The following is a 15,359-nucleotide window of genomic DNA, read 5'->3' on the forward strand; positions in this document are numbered from 1 at the left end:
AAAAAAAAGTCTTGAAAAATCTATGCTAAAAGAGTGATTATATCATTAAATAAAATCATCAGGATACTGCCAGCCAGAGACAAATATTGTAAACATTATAAAGTGTACATTTACAGCCTGATTTTTTTGTCCTAAAATATATATATATTTAAAATTGAAGTTACTTGGAATATGAACAGTATATTCAGTTTTTTCTATTAATATTCCATGAATATGTCTATTAATGACTTCCTTAGAACTAGCTTAATATCTGCAAAATGTTCAATAAATTTTGTTGAAAAACTAAAAAAAAAAGTGATTATAAAAATGTCATGTAAATTTTTAAGTGAAAACTACATAGTAAGAATAAGGAATTTATTTACTCCAAGTTCCAGAAAAGAAAAACCTGGCTGTTCTTTTCCTTACTTCAAGCTATGAATAAATAACCTCCAAAACTGATCTTAAGCCCTTCTCATCAACCAGTGATAACTTTCCCTTGGTACTCATGCTTCCAAAATCAATTAATCAGAAAGTCTCCATCCATCAACAAGACTTCCCTGGGCAAAGATCAACCAACCCCCAAATATTTCAATTTCTCAGTCTACCAATCTCTGAATTCCAGGCTTCCCCAAATGCTGGATGCAATCTTCAGTTTGCTTTGTTTGCTGGACTATAACCTTTAAGTACAGGTTTCCCTTGTAGCAAGAAACAAATTCAGGTCTTTGTTTCAGATAATGAGCAATGGCTTCTTCTTTTGATAAATAAAAATAAACCCACTCAAAACAATCTTTGAACATCTGCTAAGATCTGCAAGGCCAAATTCTGGGACCTTGAACTTATATTTGTAATCAGCTCAAGTTGCACTGGTCTTTTGAAGGCAAATTGTAAATGAGGCCCAGTCTTTGAACTTAAACTCCTGTATTCCTCTTCCCTGTACAGGAGGATATGATCCTCTTGGCACTTCTAAAGGAGGGTTGGCGAAGAGCAAAATGTTGTTTCATGACATTCCTTAATTATAATTTGTTGACCTTCTATCCTAAATCACATTGATAATGAATGTTTTCAAAGGGTTTTGCCTTTATGTTCTTTGAAATAGATTTCAGTGTGCCTGTCATAAAATGGGGAAAAGATTCAGGCCACGCTCTTAAAATGTGCATTCCACCTGTAATTTTTAAACTGGGTGAATAAATAAAAAAACAACATGTCCCAGACCACGTTGTTTGATGTATGACAATTCCTGAGATCTATAGTTTATAGAGTACATGTATAAATCATGGAACTCCAAAGGAACTATTCTCTGATTTATGAGGAATTATTCTCTGATTTATGATCTGAGTAATACTTTTCATTTGAAACCTCAAAAGGAGATAATATATACATATATATAAAGATATTATAATTTGTTGACCTTTTATCCTAAATCACATTAATAGTTAATGTTTTCAAAGCGTTTTTACCTTTACACACTTTTAAATAGATTTCAATGTGCCTGTCATAAAATGAAATATATGAAATGAAGATAATAAATAATAAATAAAATGAAGATGTTTTATATATATATATATATAAACATATGATGTAGATGACGCTTGGATGAATTCATTCAAGATATGTTATAAAAGAGCACCTTTTCAAAACTTTTTTTTATCACAGCTATCATTAGTGTATTTGTTCAGGAGTCAGTATCATCTTTACCTTATCAAACTGTGCACGATTTCAGGATGGTGAATTAGGGAGTTATTATTCAGGAATGTAATATAGCACAGGACTTCCCTGCTTCCTTAAGTAAGAACAAATGACTTCATAGATTTCTCTGCTAACTCCAAATGGAGTTGTTATTAGTCTGCCAAATTTTTATAAAAACTTACCAGCATCTTGAAGTGATAAAATATTAAATACTCAACTACATGTAATTTGAGTAAACCACTGAAAAAACAAGCCCTTTGTGAATGAATTCAGTTTAAATAATATTGGAGAAGTTGTGCTTGATGGCTTTAAACACTGAGGTGTACTTGTGGATAAAGTATTCCGTCCTTTCTTCTGTGATTCTATTTCTGGTAGTTTCCAGATGGATAACATGTCAAGTATGTAGTCCCTGCTGTGAACTAATGTGTCATATTCAATTTTGGTTTTAAGTTATCATTTTGTTGCACTTTGTTGAGTCATAAATAGGTAATTACAATATCAGTTAGAACAAATAATAAGTATGGTCATAGTGCGGTTACTGAGATAACTAAACAAACCAAATCTTCTAGAAGAGCGTTTAATTGTGTCATAGTGATGAGGAAATGCCATTTTTAGACAGAATTCTTATACATTGGATGGAATCTAAACATCCCAACAATTTTCTAGATATTTGTCTACATACTCCAAACCAACCACTATTTGATAACTGAGTAAAGTAACTAGGTATGCCAACACTTTTATTACATTAACTAAGGAAGATAGTGTTCAGTAATTTCTGCAAGGTCAAGCTAGACTTCAGGCTCAGGCAGTCTAATCCCAGAGTCTACTCTTTTTCAACCACTGTCCAATTCTGGGTGTCCTCAAAATACCCTTTACCTCAGGTTAATATTTCAAGACTTGTTATAGTTTTTTAGTTCTTTATTCTTCATGGGCCTGGTTCCCAGGTCCAGAATTTTCTTGACCCTTTCTGAATAGAACATTGGAAATATGTCCATTTTTGGTGACTTGAGCAGCTTTCCAAAGACCACTACTCCTTCTGTAGAGGTCGGGGCTCAGAAGTCTCTTTAAATTTTGATAAGTGTTCTATGTTCATCAGTTCTTACAGCTTTTTATTAATTCGCAATTAAAAAGAATACCTCATGTTTTAACACTTCAAAAACTATCTAGCCCAAGTCTATAAATTCACTAGATACCTGCTTATCTTCCATGTTAACACGTCACCATATATTTGAGGTCACAATTGTTTCAATCTCCTGTAACAATTTCTTCACCTCCTGCCTCCCTTTCCTAAAGCCAGTATCACAGATGATGACTTTAGCTATGGGAGCACTCCCTTTCTGGAAGCAATTATTAGATTGGTTAACTTTTGTTACAAAACCATAATTCTAGATCTCAGTGGCTCAAAATTAAATAATTTATACACATCCCCATAGATCTAAGTGTTGGCTAGCATATAGCTGGTCAGGCTGTGCTTGCCTGCACATTTTGAGGCCATGGATAAGATGTAGGTAGAGAATGTGTACTGATCACCATGGTTTGTGAAGAAGAGGACGAGTTGACTTTGGGGGAGGGAATTAAAGAGATCAATTTTGGATATATTGATCTTCTGAGACAGGTGGATGAGGTGGATGGGGTTGGATCCTGGGACAACGGTTTTAGCTAAAGACAGAGACAAAGTTAGCAGCTCTTCAGGTTGTAAAGTGTGACGAATTACATGGGAATAGAGAATTGGCATAGCAATCATATAATGTGACAAAAGTTTTTGATACAAAACTGTAGGGAGCCCCACATGTGAGAGGTGTGGAAAGGACGAGAAACTCACAAAGAAGGTTTTCATGGAACAAAGGTAATGGAGAGAAGAGTGTAGAAGCCAAGGGAGGAGAGTTTCTTTATTGCAGGAGCAAATACATTGTCAGGTGCATAAAGAAACAGACAGGGGGTCTTGGGATTTGGCAATTAGAAGACTATTGGTAGAGTTGCCAAATAATTCATCTTCAAACTAGGACACATTTGAGAGTGGACAGAGGTGCTATTAATAATTACAGCAGAACAACACACATTCTTAAGCAAACAAGGCCATATGGTCACATTAGTTTCCAGGGATCTTTGCCAGACAGTTTCTCTAGCATGAGTGGAATGTCAGCTTGATGGGCTGTGGACAGAAGTGAGATGTGTGACATGGAAGATCTGAGACAGAGACAGACCTTCCTGGGAGCGTGTGGGATGGGAAGTCGGAAAAGAGGAAAACGACAAAACCACATTCTTTGTACAGATGTTTGAACATTCTGGGGAGTCCTAGACCCGCTTCTAGAATAGTGTATTCGTGTATAACTGACTATGGGGTTGCTCAGCAGATTTAGAAAGGACATTCAACGAGTGAGACCCACCCTCCCTTTATTCTTTTTAAAAACGAAAGGGAAGTCCTGTTGCTCTCAGAGTAACTGAAAATTCCAGTGCAAAAACAAAACAAAAACAAAACGAGCACCTGAGCTCAGGTTGAGGTTATATTTTTGAGCCAAGAACAAAACCATATTTAAATACGTGACCTTGAACTATTCTTTTCTCAGAGGCGTTCACAGCGTGACAGCCATGACAGCAATGGGAAAACCAAAACAGACCCACTATGATACAACACAGCTTCATAGTGTGCAGAGTATTAAAAAACATTTCAGAATGATCTGTGCAGCGGAAAGACGCGCAATACATTTCTGCCCTGCAGACTTCCGCTTCCGGTTACTCAACAGCACCCCCCCCCGCACCCCCCCCCCTCCTCCACGCCCAACCGACTGTTAAAAATTATTCTGAAACCATACTGATGGCGTGGGTCGCAGTTTAACAAACTCTCTTTGTTAGCAGCATCAGTTGGCTCGGGAGTGCATGTGAGCACGTCAAGAATAACTCCACGATCATCTAGCTCGAGTTTTCTGGTTCCCACCAGCGCAGAGAGTGAGAGAGCCTGTCCCCTCCACTTCAGGAGTCTACACCCGGCACAGAGGCCGGCTTTATCTCTGTGGTCGCGTTTCTTTGACTGGGCTCTGTAGGGGGAAAACAAAACCCGCTCTCAGGCAACACAGTGAGTGATTCTGAGAGCTTTACTTGATCTTCAACCCTATCGGCTTTTTATGCATTTGTTGGTTCTTTTTTTAGAACCCTTTCAGTCCACTAGCAACTAATAGAATAACATTACATTTTGGCTAAGCAGAATGTGAGAAGCCAACTTACGTTTGAAATAGAAGCTTTTAAGGACATAAAAGATAACTGACTTAACAGGCTCAGGGTGAAACCATTTAATCTATAACAGAATTCCAAACGTGGGAACCAACTGATTTTAAATATTTCTTATTGCATTGAAATTTTAGGATTTTTTTAAAATAAGATTTAAAGGCTAGTTTGTTGGCTGATTTTGTACTCTTCTAATTACATTTTTTAAGTTCCTTTCCAAACAAGACCCTCAGAAATCCCTGGTTCAAGGAAGTCACTAAGCTTGGTCCACTGCCTTCCTGCACACTTGCCTGGTTGGGTTTTCATTCACTAATATTATTTTTTTTTAATTTTTTTTTTTTAAGATTTTATTTGTGCATACAGAACGGGGGTACAGGCCAGAGGCTCAGGGGCGGTGAGAGGCTTCACCAGAGACAGAGTGGGGAATAGAACAGGCAGATCGAGGAAGTACACTGCTGAGGGGAGCAGTGGGCGGGTCAGGAGAGGTCTGCGGCGCCATGTGGTCACCTCCGGGGCAGGCGGGAATCAAACTCATGAGGAAGCGGCTTTAGATTCTCAGTGCTGTGCTTTTAACCCGCTGCGCCACCAGGGAGGGCCTCATTCACTAATATTAAACCCCAAGATAAAAGATGTGACAAAGGAGGACCCTCCCCCAGCCCCATGGCATGATTCCTTTGCTCATTTCAGAGGAGGTAGCAGAGGCCAACATAGAAGACACATGGAAACTTCTGAAACTGGGTTGTGGTGAGAACTGCCTGCTTGAATGCCAATATCTTCTCTCTAAACCTTCCCCTCCAGTTTCTGTATATAAAGCAGGAAATAATCTTCTTTGAGGATATGGATAACAATTCCAAAAACTGAACATTTGCTTCCAGTGTATTGTGCTTTCAGATAATCTGGGCATAGTTCAGGTGCTGGATGAGTTCAGTGATACCTTTGCCTCAGTAATCAGGTGAGTCCCTCTCCTTGAGGAAGCCCATTCTGGTCTTGGTAGTATGATGAGTCACTGAGAGCTGGAAATGGTGCAAGAACCCTGAGATCTCCTGGAAGTGCTTCCCCAGGAAGGCAATGTCATCAATAAGGTCTTCCAGGTAGTGACACAAAATTTCAGATACATATATACCTTAAGGATGTTTTTGAAGCTTTGTTTATATTACTAAATTGTGAGTAAGCCAAATTGGTTGAAAGTTATAGTGCATCCAAATAATGGAGTACTATTCGATCATCAAAAATGATGCTTGCACATTCCTGATTACCCTCTGCTTGACTTTTTTCTTCCCACGGTATTAATCTTCCAAACATACTCTGTACTTTAACGTATTTATTGTTTGTTATCTCTGCCCACCTGCAAGCATGCCGACCCAGGTGATGGTGGTAAATGTCATTCTTCTTAGAATAAATTCCTAGATGTCTAAATTATTACATCAAATACTATAAACTAATTTAAGGGTTAGCTGAGAGAAAATGTGAGTCAGTTTACACTTCACTCAGAACTTACACTTTTCTTCTTGCCTGTTTCACCACCATGTAAGTTTATGTGTGATCTGCCCTCTTCTTTCAGAACACTTGGAAACTGAAGTGATGGGTGACTAGCTAGCAAACAAAAAACCAGCTACAGTGTGACTGAGACACTGGAGAATAGAAATCATGAGACATGATAGGAAAATGTCTTGAAGCCTGGAGAGATACCAGTGATGTCTCCTATTGTAACGGCACTGATTTGCCTCCTTTTTGCCCACCCGCACCTTTGCTTTGTAATTCTTTGGCTAATCCCCAACTGTATTTGAAACACCCTTCAAAACAAATAACCTTGACCCCCACATGTTTAGAAATGCCCAAGGTAAGAATTTTTGTTTATTAATGGTGATGTTGTGCCTGGTAGCCAGCTCTTGGCAAATACTGACTTTTTTTTTTTTTTTTTAATGTTGAAAACAGGTAATGTTTTCAACTGGCAGAACATTTTATGTGTGGAGAATAGATGTTACTATAAAAGAACGCTTAGCATTAAGAGTCTGTTTACCTTATGGCTAATTCACAAATCTTAATTACTCTTCAAGCCTCTGTTTTATTGCACTTGTTCATCCTTCCCTCTCTGAAATATGTATTTTACACCATGCTAATAGTTTTTTGCTTGAATACTTCTAAAGCAAGTATGTCAACTCTTCTTTTAATTTTTTAAATACATTCATTACATCAGCCTTCATTTTTGCACAGTGCATGGTTTCCCCGAAAATTCCCACCACCCCTTCCCCATGCACCATCACCGTAGTTACCGGGGCTCTTCCCACCCCATCCTGACCCTTCTCCCTCCTCCGCTACAGAATGTCTCTGATCTATAGTTACTTGAGGATTTTGATTTTTACTTTATTACAGTTACTTTTTTTTTCTGATTCGTTTTGTTTTTTGATTCTTTTTGATTTCTTTTTGTTTTTCTGATTCCTCCTATAAGTGAGACCATTGGATATTTTTCTTTATCTTCTGGCTTATTTCACTGATCATAATCCCTTCCAGCTCCATCCATGTTGTGAAATATTTTCTCTGTTAGAACAGCAAAGACAATAATATAATACAGGGAAAGAATAAAGGGGATGTAATAGTAAAGGTGAAAAGATTGTTTCTTAATAATGTAATGGTTTTTTCTACCCAAGTCTCCAGTAGTTTAATTTGGAATTACAGTCAACTTTCTATTTTCTAGTAAATACATTAAGGCATAAAGTTTTGAACTGGCAGGTAATCCCGGGCTCTTGTTTCCTTGCATTGAGATATGTTTTTAATAAGCATTTGAATGTCATCATGCTTGGTGTTTTACATTAGTAAGCCCAATAAAATAAAGGCACATTATGACATAGGCTGCTGGAAAAATGTAGATTTGTTTCTTCATGCTGATTCTATCTTAGTTTCTACCCGTCACTCCCAACTACCAAGACTTGGTCTCTTTGAAACGATTTCAACGAGCTCTCCCTCAAGCTGTCCCTGCAAGGTAGCAGTGCTAAGAGTATTGGAGACTCTCCATAAATGCTGACTGTTTGAATGAAGTGAGCCCTAAGGAGTTACCTGAGTCTGCAGACTGAATTATATAGTAAAGGTGTATGTGGAACAAAGGGAGGAACTAAACAGCCATTCTAAGTCTTGACAGAAAGTGGTATGTCTCTGACTTCTCAGAAAACAAACTATCAAGTGGCCACACTCCTCCCTGCCCCCAGCACCCAAACTTATTACCCGCTTAACTGAAGCGGATGCGTGATGTCTGCCCTAAACACAGACAGGAAATAGATCTGAGCTGTCTTTATACTCTCAGTTGGAATATTTAAAGAGAAGGTCTACCATTGCTGGAAACTGTTTGGAAACTGTCGTCGTCCGCTGTGGCCTTGCCTTTGTTCGTGAGTGTAGACGGCCCTAGGAAGGTGCCCACTCTGTGGGTGTTTGAGAATGGACCCCACTGCCACAGCTTCACTGAGGGAGCAAAAAGGTAGCCTGATTCAGGTCGGATGCGGAGTGGTTTGCTCTGGCACCAGCCCACAGCCAGACCATCAGGGCACCAGGCACCAAGCGGTTTCTTTTTCTCTCACTTTTGAAACATCTTTCCCTTCCTGACTCTATCCAGCACAGGAAAGAAAAGGTCTTGGGTCCAGATGACTTTAGACATTGCCTTTGAAGGGTTCTCAGCTGTCCTGATGTTCCCGTGTCTTCAAGAAAACTTGTCTTTCATTGGTGTTACCCCTGTGAGGCAGCTTTGTGGTACTGAGTATAGGAGGTACCTCGACTCCCTAAGTCTTTTCCCGACCCTTGAGAGCATGAGACATCTCCAGCCCCTGTCTTAGATCCCCCTTATCCCAAGGTACACCTGGAAAAGGTATCTCGCCGTCTAGCCCAAACTCTGCTGGCTTAGCTGAATACGTCAGGTTGGTCTGGTGTCACTGGTAATTGCCAGGTCCCTGTGGCCATTCTGCTGAGGGTAATGAGAGTAAAAGGTTGACAATATGACCTTACTCAAGTTTCACCAGGAGAGGAGGAAGATAGGCTCAGAAAGGAAAGGGGTTTTTTTGTTTGTTTTTTTAAAAGATTTATTTATTTCTGCATACAGAACTGGGGTACAGGCCAGAGGTGTGGTGGGTGAGACGATTCACCAGAGACAGAGTGGGAGCAGAACAGGCAGATCAACAAAGTACGCTGCTGAGGGGAGCAGTAGGCGACACAGGAGAGGTCTGCTGCGCCCAGTGGCAGCTCCCTGGCTGGGAGTCACTGCAGTGGCTTAAGAGAGCTTCATAATGCAGTGCTTTAACCTGTTGCGCCACCAGGGGAGAGCCAGAAACGAAAGTTTTTTAAAGCGCATGTTTTCTAGTTATTCTAGATGGACAAGAAATCTTTTTTCCCTTTCACATTTTAAGTTTATTTAACAAAAACATGAATATATATATATATACACACATATATATACATATACAGATATATAACTTTATAGATATATAGTATGTATATCTATGTATAGATACATCTCTCTATATATATATCCATCTATCTGTCTATATTTTTATTAAGGAAATCTCATGGGAGAGAATAAAGCAGAATACTTGGCTGACTTGTTACTATTTTCAGATTTAGACTGGATACTGAACACGCTTCTCTTCATCTCTACCTGTCTTGATCCTACACATCCTGAGATCTTCCATTAAATTTTATTGCTCCCTATTGAAAAAATGAAAGTATGTATGTAAATTTAGACATGCTCTCAGACCCTTTGGCAATTATTTCCTTCTGTGGCATAAGTGTACAATAAGCAGGAGATGAATTGAGTGTGATGTTCTAGGAGGCAGGAACAGAGACTGACCTGTTCATCCGAGTGGACTCGCTGTCCTCGCTCAGCTGTCTCTCATTAGTGGTCTCCTCACTCTGGTTGCTCATTAATATAACTTGACAAAAGACAACAACTGTGTGTCCAGATGCGGCCTCCAATCTAGGCATTTGTATTATGCTCAATCAAGCAAGAAAACAAGTGATTCTAATTTACATCCAGGGTTGCAAACCTCAGCAGTAGAGAAGGAGTCAGCAGAAACACTTCTCGTACAAAGTTTACTTGGTGGTGATTGCCTGGGGGATGAAGTGTAGCATCTGGTGCAGTAGCTCTGAGACTGAGCCAAAAGCTTGTGCTACAGAAAAAACCCTGAGTGGTGCTGGTGATTCTAGTTGGCAGATCAGAAGACCCAGCTATACCCCCAAAATTCCAGTTCGGTAGTTTCAGGATAGAGCCTGTGAATTTAGATATTTAGAAAGCACCTGAGGTAACTAATGTCACTGGATACATCTTGGAATTGCTGGATTTGAGCAGTGTTTTGCAACTCTGTATGTTCACTGAACATTGTCCATTGCTTGATCAGCTAATCCCAACCCCACTGCAGGGTTCTTTCTGGGTTCCAGGGTTAGGATCCCCTATGCTTTAAAATTCCAGAGCACCCACAGAAAGTAGCAAAAGCGTTCTGCATGGCAAGCGACAGGAATGTCACAGGGAAATAATGAGTGAATGGGGTCTGCAGGTAGAAGAAAGGTTTGCACCTGGGGAATAATTGGCCGTTGTAATATGGAAAGTTCATTTTAGCACCTCTTCTTCATTAGTTAATTTCATGGGTTACCATTCCACTGAAGAAGTAGTTCTATATCCCTCAGTTCATTTGCCTGGATATTTTTCAATTCTTTCCCCTTTTACCTATATATAAACAGACATTAAAAGCCCCATACTGACTGAAAACTAAGCTCAGTACCTTTTGTTGTGCAAAATCTAACTTTATATTATCAAGTAGCTTTGCATTAACCCCCTACCCCAAAATGATGTCCAAAATAGATGATACTCACTGCCAGTGATATGGTTTTAGAATGTGATCAAAAGGCACCCAATCACTCTTTCTCTGATGAAGCCAGCTGGACTTGGTTTTGATGGAAACAATGATCATTTTACTTTGTAGGTGAAACAACTGACCTCCCTGAAGTCCCCTGGTCTTGGGACATAAAGAGAAGTAACAAAAACAAGAATCTTAAAAACATGTCTTCATCTCCCCTTTCTAACCATCATGTGCTTACCTACTCGATATAAATAATAAAACTATGGACTCATTGTCTTTGGATCAATTAGAATACTAGGATTTCCCCCCAAATAAGAAAAATTAAAGTTTACACTAAGAGGTCATTATTATTGTTGAAATTTTCTAAAGTACTGACAAGAACCCTTCAATGGCCAGGTGTTTAGTCTTATATTTATTTGAATTCTTTTTATACACTGATAACCCAAACTTGACTTTGATTCAGACTAAGTTGAACTTACTAACAATAACAGACAAAATAGAATGGCCATGCCCTTCCTTACATAAGCGATGCTTAATTGGAAGCTAGCTAACTGTCCTTCTGATATGAAAATAAATTATGTGTGGTTTCTAAATCTGGCTATTCACCCAACTACATGGTAAAACAGGGAAGCACTGATTCTTGAAATATTTGAAGCTAGTAAATTAAATTTTCAGGGAGAATTCAATAAACTGGATTTTCCTCCCAAATGTTTTCAAACCTACCACTGAGCTGCACTTCAGTTTCAGAGAACAGACCTTAGAATATCCTCATGACTATGTGATTCTCTTAATGCTTTATACAACTGTGAAAAGTGCTTCATAAACTAATGTGATATAAGGTGTTAATAGTTATCACCCAACACCCCTGAGTTTTCACCATGTGTCTATATAAGATTGACCATTAACCATTAACCAAGGGGAAGAAATCAAGACTAATTCTAATCAAATGTATTCCCTGAGTGGCAGTGGGGGCCGGGGGGGGGGGCGGCAGAATAGGAGTATTGACTGAAGTACACTGCTGAGGGGAGCACGCCAGACAGGAGAGTTCTGCTGTGCCATGTGGGTCACCTCTGGGGCTAGGAATTGAACTCGCATTGCAGTGGCTGCAGACAGCTTCTTAGCATTGTGCTTTAACCCATTGCGCCACCAGGGAGGACCACTAGAATGCATATTAAAGTGAGACCATTTTTACATATCAGACTGTCAAAGACTGGAAAGGATTATGATCCCTACTGTTGGCAAGAGTGTGAGGAATTGGGCGTGACTTACACTACTGCTGAGTCCACACGTGCACACACTTTCCTGAGGGAGTTTGGCAATATCTATCTGAGCCATAAACGTGTTTATAGTCTTTGAAGTAAGAACACTTCCAGGATTTTATCCTAAGGAAATAATTAGAGAACCATGCAGAATCTTTATGTGCCAGAAGGTTCTGTGTAGTGTTACTTGTAACACTTAAAAAAAACCCTAAACTTACTAAATGCATACATGAGGGCTCAGTAAGTTATGGTATGTCCATGAGATGAAAACAAATGCTCAAAAAATTAATCTTATTTCTATTGCACTCTTACCCCATTTCCACAGGTACCTGGTACTATCATTATCGGAGTTTTGCAGGCCTTTTTGATGCAAATATAGCTACCTTTGCTTTCTTCAACATAAGCTCAGGGTTCACTGTTCTATGGCTTGCTAGGTTAGGCATCACTTACTCCTTCACTTTTCAGCTTGCAACATTGAGTCATTATCATTCCTTTTTCCTTCACTCTCTTTATTTTTTAAATTTATTTAAGCATACAAAACTGGGGTACAGGCCAGAGGTTCAGGGGTGAGAAGATTCACCACAGAATGGGGAACAGAACAGGCAGATCCACCTAAATACACTGCTGAGGGGAGCAGGCGAGACAGGAGAGGTCTGCTGTGCCATGTGGGTCAGCTCCCTGGCCAGGGATCGAACTCGTGCTGTAGTGGCTGTGGATAGCTCCATAGTGCTCTGCTTTAATCCATCACACCACCAGGAAGGGCTTTTTCTTCTCTCTTTTTGTGGGTGTTTTGGAAAAGAATAGGACTAAATGTATATTTTCAATCTGTTATATTTTAAAACCTCCAATCTTAATATTTTAGAGAAGATGGTTGGTAGAGGCTGCTTGCAAGTTTTAAGTGAGAGAGTTTTTCCAATGTGTGTTTTTAGTTGGAATAAATGTTCTAGGTACCAAGCTGTGTAGTGTGCTATGGTGGGAAAAAGGGAAGAAAATCTCTCTTCTCTTTCTAAGTAAACATTGTACAGTACTTTTATAGGACATATCTTTGGGCGTTTGTTTATGGCTCTCCCTGTTTATAAAGGATTCTCATATGAGTCACTAGAAGTTGGGATTCGAGAGGAAATCCAGGTGATAGAGACTATAAGTCTGGCTGATTGTGTCTGATTCCTTCTTCCCTTAGGATTCTCCAAGTTTTGTTTTGCGAGTTTCCCAGACATAGCTAGTCATATTTGAATCCCAAGAGTGGACACAATTTAGGCTAAAGCTGAGATTCCCACCACGTTTATTTATGTAGGAGGAGACTTTCAGATCGTCTAACCAACTCTTCATTTTACAGGAAAGCAAACTGAATTTCAGAAAGTTTAAATGACTTAATTAAGGTCACAAGCAAGTAAGTAATAGGGTCTCATGACTGGAGCTATAAGCAAGGAAGTAGAACACAAACCTGACATTAAGAAAACAAGGGAAGTTAATTTATTGCATAAGATAGAAAAGGCAAGGCCCTCCCTGGTGGCGCAGTGGGTTAAAGCACTGCACTGAGAAGCTTAAGCCACTTCTGCATGAGTTCGATTCCCGCCTGCCCCGGAGGAGTCTACATGGCGAGGCAGACCTCTCCTGACCCGCCCACTGCTCCCCTCAGCAGTGTACTTTGTCAATCTGCCTGTTCTGCTCCCCACTCTGTCTCTGGTGACTCCTCTCACCCTCCACATCTCTGGCCTGTACCCCAGTTCTATATGAATAAATAAATAAATCTTTTAAAAAAAAATAGAAAAGGCAAGAGCAAATTTGCTTAACTGATCCTAACTCTCTAAAGCCACAGATACAAACTTCACATCCTAGCCATGCCCCTCCATCTATCAATAAAATCTTGAAACAAAATAACTCACATTTACCAAAGGTTGAAAATTTCAGTCTACAACAGTACTAGCGGAAAGAAAACTAAGTATTCTAGTCCAGGGTACTTGGGGTCCTCAAGTCCAATGCCAATTGATCTATCCCTGTCTCCTCACTCTTCCTGAGCCTCCATTGTAATCTTCTTTATTTGTGTTTTTCCATTCATTTCTCTTCATCTAGCAATATCTAGTTTTCACTTTGCAATTCACATCTAAGTCCATTTTGTCTGGGAAGCATGTAATTCAGGCATCCCTAGCAACACTGGTTGGTTAAGAAGTGGGCATGTGATGTCAACTATTACAATCAGAGCCATTAGCACTTTCTCTAGTGGTGGCAAGAAATGAAGAGATGATTGATGATTTTGATGATTTTGTCTGAACTCTGGAGCAAGCCACACCTGAAGCCAGAATACTTCCAAACTATAAAGAAACAAAATAATAAACTTATTCTTCCCCCTTCAGTTGGGTGTTGCTTCTAACCCAGCAGCATTAGCATCGCCTTGGAGAAATACTTCTGGTCTCCACCCCAAACCTCTACAAATGACAGGGAGTGGACACTGCAGTCTGTGTCTGAACAAGCCTCTACGGGGACTCTCATCAGCCCAGTTCAAGAACAGATGTCAAGAACAAGCGCCAATAGTTTCTCCTCTTCAGGAAAGAAGCCAGCCATCAGCCCAGTAGCACCTGTGTTTTAAAACAGATTCCTCGTGAGAGAATAGTCTGATGAGTACAGGCAGAGTACCTGAAACCACACCTACAAACAGGTGCCAGGATCTCTTGAATTCAGAGGTGACGTCAGCATTACTTCCAATTCCTGGAATGAAGAGAGGACTGTTCATGATCAGAGCTTCTGGTGTCCCAGTGAATCGTTATTTTCCCAAACATTTCCTACAGAAAAACACAATTCAAAAATCTATAAAATTCGAGAGAGAAAAACTCTGCTTTCTTCAGTTCATCATTTAGAGAGTCTTGACTACATGTTAGTGGTTATTTACAGTTGCCCTACTCTTACTTCGTGGAGGTGGAAGAGGAGAAATGTTAACAAATTGTGTCTCCACTCAGGTTCATCAAATGGTGAACCATGAACTGCTTACATCGCCCTCCACATGTTGTACCCGGATGATGCGTGGGCCTGGCCAGAAGTGGGCCTGGCCAGAAAACTGCTGAGTCAGAATCTCGAGGGCTGGGGTGCCAGCTCCTTGTTTTAATAAGCATCCTACATTCTCTGTGGGATGGTGTGCCATTTGATCTGTGCCATCTGACTTGTCTTTTAGGTTTTGATTAAAATGTACAATCTGCTTTTATCCACTGGAATTTGAACCTATAGAAAGGTGGGGAAATGAATCTGCGTCAGATCCTATATCAAGCAATGATCAAAAGTAAGATTTCTGGGGCCCTCCCTGGTGGCGCAGCGGGTTAAAGCACTGCACAAAGAAGCTGAAACCAGTTCCTCATGAGTTCGATTCCCGCCTGCCCTGGAGGAGATC

Source organism: Condylura cristata, unplaced genomic scaffold, assembly GCF_000260355.1.
Source record: "Condylura cristata isolate star-nosed mole 26May11 unplaced genomic scaffold, ConCri1.0 scaffold00035, whole genome shotgun sequence".
Taxonomy (NCBI): Eukaryota; Metazoa; Chordata; class Mammalia; order Eulipotyphla; family Talpidae; genus Condylura; species Condylura cristata.